Genomic DNA, 6,709 nt, shown 5'->3' with positions numbered 1-6,709 from the left:
GAAATTGATATCATAAATTTTGTGTTTCTAGTTCAGCTTTCGCCACTCGAAAATTTTACCTCAAAGAGGTGTTTTATTTGATTAAATTAACAAAGAGACAAAAAAATGTGTGTTTACTTATTGCTCATTTACTTCAATAGTGTCATAATCTCAATGTCCAATATAATACAAAGTCGAGTTAAGTATAGAGAAATGGCTGCTAACTGCTCTTCTATGTTGTGTACTTTCATATCTGGAGGGAGATTTTGTAACCAGTTAGCGATTCGCAAATTGTCGCTAACTGGTTACGGAATCTCCCCTGCACTGATTACCAATAGCTCAGTAGAGCAAAATAAGTATTCATTTTTGATATGGGAGTATATCGTTACCTTAACATAGAAGGGCCATATCTCACATCGTCGTTAAAATACAAAATGCCGTAACTAACTCAATATGCAAAACTCGATTTTTGATTGATTATGATGCTTTTCATCGTTTATGCAATATAAATTGTAGTTAGTTATGGCTTTTTTACATTTCAGCGACGATAGCGGCCTTTCTAAATTAAGGTAAAATTCAAAACTTGAAAACAGTGTTTTCGAGCGTTTGGTTTTGGAGTTATGTCAATATTGAAGTAGAACACTACAAAAGTATCTTGCCATAGTCTACGAATATATGGAGCCCACTGTATGAAATTGTCGATTTCCACTTTACTACATTCAATAAATTTCGCCTATTTCGCATTGTTTCTTGTTCGGTGTTTCCCTATGGGATTCCCAGTTTTTGACGAGCATCAATCAATACGTGCTTTCCTTCAAACAAAGATTCCTGATTAGTTCTTTTACAGATCTTATTGGAAAAAATGATTTAAAGCTTACCTCGTAATACATTTTGATATATCACTTATTTGTATTTTGGAATAAGTTCGAGTTCATAAATAATGCCGCGTATTATACGCATCTCTTTGAGGAAAGTAGATTTTCTCGATTCGCCTGCGACAAAAAGCAAAAGTTTTCCCTATATTTACAAATGTGTATAACACCAATTAACCTGCATATTTATTGGGCCGGATCAATCCCTGTAATTTATATCTTTGTTCCAGCTCTTCAGGTATGTTGCGTAAACGACCAAAGTACGAAATAATAGTTGCGTTCCAGATGCTTCACGATATTCACGATTTGCAGGAACAGCTGTTGGTAGTACTGCACTCATGCACACTGCATGGCTCCGATTCCCGCTGTTGTCCTTCCATGAAGTGTGCCATGGTGCCCCATCTCATTATGCGTAGATGAAAGTGTAACGCTGCGACGAATCGCTGCATTTTATGTATATAGGGCGTGGCAAAGCCGAAATGTTTTTTTATTATTATATTTACAGCATTTTATCACAATCATATCGCTTCTGTTCCAAGCAGCCTCTTTTAGCAAGTTAACTAATCAATCCCACTCAGATGCTGTCGCAGTTTGCTGCACCAGCCTTAATTGCAAAGCAATGGAGTTCACTAAAACGTTTGCTGCAGCAGCCTTAATTGCAAAGCATGGAGTGCACTAAAACGTTCACTATTCTCCAATAGATTAGATGAAAAATGCAATATTTTCGCATTGATCAAAATCAAAACACGTTTTTCGCTGTAAAGTGAACTGTTTTGACAGTTTCAACTCGTTCTACCTTTGTCTCTATTCTTTGTTTACTTGTGGTACACAAATGTCAACGGCCAGGACGGCGCAATCTTGTATTCTATCATTCTTGCACTGAGCTATGCACACTAGGCTGGGTCGATTTTGTATGGGGGAAAATAAAAGGCATTTGACGGTTTTGTAATAGTAATATTATGATGTCTTAGGTCTAAGCCAATTGTTATTGGCCACGAAAGATTAATTTAAAACTTATCTTTAGCCCGTGAAATTGAATAAAAGTGTATGAATTTCGAAAATGAAACTTTGGCTTGTAATATCCATGGAATGCGTTAATTGTTATAAACAGCACGATATATCAAATTAAGGGTTATTAAATTTAGTACCTCACGTTCAGTTATCATTTTTCAATAAGTCTACAAGTTTTTAAGATATTAAGATAAAACTTACAAAAACTATAATTTTCCCCCATGCATTTTCAATTCTTCATTACTTCAGCAACCAAGTGAAAAATACAAACAAGTGAGACGAGATTTATTTCAAACGTTTTAATGTTTTCGGATGTTTATATAATATTAAAAGGACTATTGACTTGGTCACGCCGATTTGGTCAGTTTTCAAGATCGTGGTTAATGAAGTCAAACATGTATTTTCAAAGATTAGGTATCGTTTGATAAGTTAATAGTAGTTTCAAGCATATAAGTATTTAAATACATTAAGATAATACAATTAGGGTGAGAAGCGCCCATTTTAAGTCCATTTATGCAGTCTTGAAAATTGGTGCGGAATGGTTTCATGGTACCGCAGAAGCACATTTTTCGCGGTTTCTAAATTTGCCTTTATATGAAAGTAGCGGGCGTGCAATAAGTGTTTAGATATACATAAATGTTTTAGTTAATTCCATTATGTGAAAAAGTGACAGTCTTTAACATATCCTGGGAAATCCTTTTGAGGACTCTCCAATTGGACGATATTGTTTTGCCCTCAGCTTGGACGAAAAAGTCACTCCCTGGCACACTTTTCTGTAAACCGGGTCTTTCATTTAAAGGTGACTTATACAATTGAAGAGAATTTTTTTTAGAAAAAACTGGAGATCCACTTAATTTTTTCGATATAACTTTGGTAAATGTTACTCGATCGGTACGTATAATTACAAAATTGAAGACGAGACTTACTGTTACTGATTTATGATAATAATATGATGAAAATCGTTCAGATTATAAACAAATTATTTTAATATACAAAAAAATTTTTGAAAAAAATTTGTTGTCATTTTCCTATATTTGCGGTTCTTTATATTGTATGCACAAACATAAGTAAACTAATTAGTGTTTCTAGTAGTTGCGCCTGTTCAGTGTTTTCATACTCATTTGCATAAACAAAATTTTTTCCACGATAATGGAAAATAATGGCTTTTCTATTAGAGCTACCGATATTGTTCCTAAATTTGCAAACATTCGCAAACTGACTCTAATATTAAAAAAAGATTAGGATATTTAGGACCAGTGACCTAAATGCACGCTAGCAATGTTAATGCTGTTATTTACATCTCTTGACTATAGACCAGTACAATTATCAACAAAACAATTACAATTTGGTTGAAAAACAGATTAGTTTGAGATTAACGATAAGCTAAAGGGCTGCGAGAAAATGATGTTTGACTTTATCTTTTGCGTTAACGGATTCATTATCTAATAACAAGCATCAAACATTTTTGCTAAACCCAGAATTTTTAACAAGAATTGGTCTTATTCGACTAGTGTGCTGTGGGTCACTTGGCGGTCGATGCGCGGGCTCTTGCAATTAAAATAAAATACTAATATTTTGCAGGCTTGTTGTTGACTTCATGATACAATATATTTTCACCATTACAAAGAGATTTGAGAAAAATTAGATTTTCGACCCGCCCTAATGCACACTCCGTAAACTTGTGTTGCTAATTCATTTTCCTTATTCAACCTACTGCTATCAAGTGCAGCTGATTTGCCGCTAATTAAACTTGACAGCGTGGTTGTTGTTGTCAATTCTATACATGCATTTGCTTTCTTGTATAGTTTCAGGCAGGCTCTTCCTAAACTATGTATTTTTCGATGATATTGTGGCTTATTAACATTTTATTTTAATATTTTTATTGAGCTTTGTACCACGATTATTTTATTAGGAAAAATGGCAAAAGCAACAAAGTCTAAGCGGTAGAAGAAGCTGCTATAACTTCTACCGCCTAGACTTTGTTGCTGTTTCCATTTTTTCTAATAAAATTATCGTGGTACAAAGCTCATTAAAAATATTAAAATATCGTTTTTAATTAAATCGTTTGTCATCTTTGTTACAATTGGTTTTTTTAGGTTCCGGAAGCCGATACGGTGATTGCGATAGAACTTCATTATTTTTCAATTCGATTTCCATTTTGATTAAATCTGTTTTGCTAATATCGCTCAAATTTTCTGCGAACACATTACTATATTCTTGTATGATTTGCATTAGTTCCGATTTCACATTTTTATCAATTATTTCGCATTTAATTTGATATCATCCCTTACACACCGTTTTATTTGTTTAATTTAGCGTTTATTTACTTTTTCAACAGTTACATTGCCACCGTCAATTTTTAAACGCAAATTGTTATCTACAAAAATTGTCCTGACCAAGCAAAATATCATCAACTAAGTACAACGTGACCGATACATTTTCGTCATTGATCACTATATTTGTATTAATTTTTTCTTTTGAGTATCGAAAACCACCACATATGCCAGTAATTTTTAACATACATTCTTCACGGTCACATTTAATGGCAGCGCACACTGATTTTTTAATCAATAAAAGCTACACCTACTTTAAAATGGTTATTGCTTTCACAATATATACTTCGCACTACAGCGGCGAATTTACATTCATTTTCACCTCTCGTATGCACTTTATTACACTTGGCACAGCGTTGCTGACGTTAAGGCCCTGAATAGTTCAAAGAGATATGCCCTACTTCCTGGCAGTTATAATATGTTGAGCCACCCTTTACCTTTTTAACCGACTTCCAAAAAAGGAGGAGGTTATCAGTTCGTCGGAATATTTTTTTATTTTTTTTTTATGTATGTTACCACACAACATTGGACCACGTCAACCGATTTCGATAATGGAGTGGATCATGATAAATATATATATATATATATATATATATATATATATATATAATTTTTTTTTATGTATGTTACCACATAACATTGGACCACGTCAACCGATTTCGATAATGGAGTGGATCATGATATATATATATATATATTTTTTTTAATATGAGAGTTGAAGTCGGTTTTTTTTGCTAAAATTTACTTGTTTTCATCTGTTTTGCTGAGATTTTCAGTTTTGCTTACATTTTCATATTCGTTGTTTCTCTTTGTAACTTTTAATGTACGTCCCCTTTCAGACACGTCAAGTCTTGAAAGCAATTTTTTTCGCATTCTCTTTTGTGTTTTCTATTTGCTTCCACACGCGTCAACTTTAATTGAATTCAAGTCCTTGGTTCTTAAATGGGAAGCAACGAAAAGATCAAAAGAGACAAGAAAACTTGAAACGAATTGACGGTACGGAGGTATCTGTACTCTTCCCCTCTCTTCCCACCTCCTTCGCCAACAAACGAGCAGACTTGAACGCAAGACTTGACGTGTCTGAAAGGGGACTACTAAGCGTAGTGCTTATTGGAAAATTCTTTTCGTACTCTACTAGCGTTTCGCGCATTTGCTTTACTGTATCAAAGCGTTGCGCTGTTCTTGCCATTTGAAAGTCGCGACTGCGCAGCCCTTCTCACATTGCACTGATGCCGTTTCGCTTACACCCGATTTATATGATCCAAGTACTTGAAAGCAATTCTTGCTCATCCTCTTTTGTGTTTTCTATTTGCTTTTACACGTTTCAATTCTGTTGAATTCAAGTTTTTGGTTCTTTAAATGGGAAGCAACGAAAATGCCAAAAACAAAGCAAGAAAGTTGAAACGACTTGACGGTACAGATGCATGTGTACTCATCCCTTTTCTTCTCACCCCCTCTCTCCCACATGCGAGCAGAATTGAATTCAATACTTGAACTGTGTAAAAGAAGTCTTACTTTAAATCGTCACCCGAGTGCACACACAAGAAAGCAATAGTCTACCACCTTTTCGTTTTCTTTACGTACCGCCTTTTGCGTTTAAAAATGTACTTCTGCTTCGTCAGGGGAATGTCGGAATTGCTCTCTCAATTCGTTGGCAAAACTATTCCAATGGGAATGTAGCTTCTCTGACGAGTTGAGCCAAAAACGTGCGACTCCTTTCATGCGACTGTATACGGCAAACAATAAGCATTTATCGTAGGGGTGCCAGACGTCCCGGTTTTCCGCACATGTCCCGGTTTTAGACTATTTGTCCCCGCCTCCCGGTCCAACCTTAAAATGTACCGGGTTTCGTTTTAGTGTCCCGGTTTTTGATTTGATTGCACAAATTTGAATAAAAGTTCAAAAATCACTACACTAAGAGAAAAACGCGTTGTAATATTCAGAAAAATTGTATGAATTCATTGAGGGAAATAACGCATAGTAAACATGAATAACACGCACGCGTGGTGTTGATTCAAACTCAACATTTAAATGCACATTTACATGTCTGGCAGTACCTGAGTGCGCGAGGATGCTTGCCACAATTTGCTAATTTCCAGAAGGTCAGGGTTCAATTCCCATTACAACCAGCATTGAATTTTAATATTTTTTTTAACTTAATTATGAAAAAGCAATCGGTAATTGCAAATCGCTTCATTTTAATATGGGCGTATTTGAATTGAATATTTCTATACTAAATACTAAAATTTGTATACTTAAATGTATTACGAGTTGGGTTGGTGCTCTTTCATATGCGTATTTTTTTAATTTAGCACGCTTTTTTAATTCTAAACTTCTTTCTCTCAGTGCACTGGTTTAATTTGTGAAATAGTTACATTTCGAGATAGTTGAACTTTGTACAAGCAATAGTTGATGACTAGTATATGAACCTAAATACAGTATATTTTGCTTTGCAGCCTTTGTGCTTAAGTGCACATTTAAGATACCTACCCCAAAATGCGCATCAGCGGCATT

The 6,709-nt window shown here is 34.7% G+C and overlaps 2 long non-coding RNA genes across 2 annotated transcripts; both read right to left on the bottom strand.

Moving 5' to 3' along the window:
* Positions 1 to 735: 735 nt before the first annotated feature.
* Positions 736 to 888, bottom strand: LOC118749912. The gene is made up of 2 exons (XR_004994306.1): positions 858 to 888; positions 736 to 791 (listed from the first exon to the last, which is right to left on the bottom strand). It is a non-coding gene; the product is annotated as an uncharacterized LOC118749912 (long non-coding RNA).
* A 9-nt stretch (positions 889 to 897) lies between these two features.
* On the bottom strand, positions 898 to 1,224 carry LOC118749913. Its single transcript, XR_004994307.1, has 2 exons — positions 1,030 to 1,224; positions 898 to 971 (listed from the first exon to the last, which is right to left on the bottom strand). It is a non-coding gene; the product is annotated as an uncharacterized LOC118749913 (long non-coding RNA).
* Positions 1,225 to 6,709: the final 5,485 nt, after the last annotated feature.

Source organism: Rhagoletis pomonella, unplaced genomic scaffold (assembly GCF_013731165.1).
Source record: "Rhagoletis pomonella isolate Grant_MI unplaced genomic scaffold, Rhpom_1.0 Rhpom_scaffold_00085, whole genome shotgun sequence".
Lineage (NCBI taxonomy): Eukaryota > Metazoa > Arthropoda > Insecta > Diptera > Tephritidae > Rhagoletis > Rhagoletis pomonella.
This window is presented reverse-complemented; position numbering and strand designations above follow the sequence as displayed.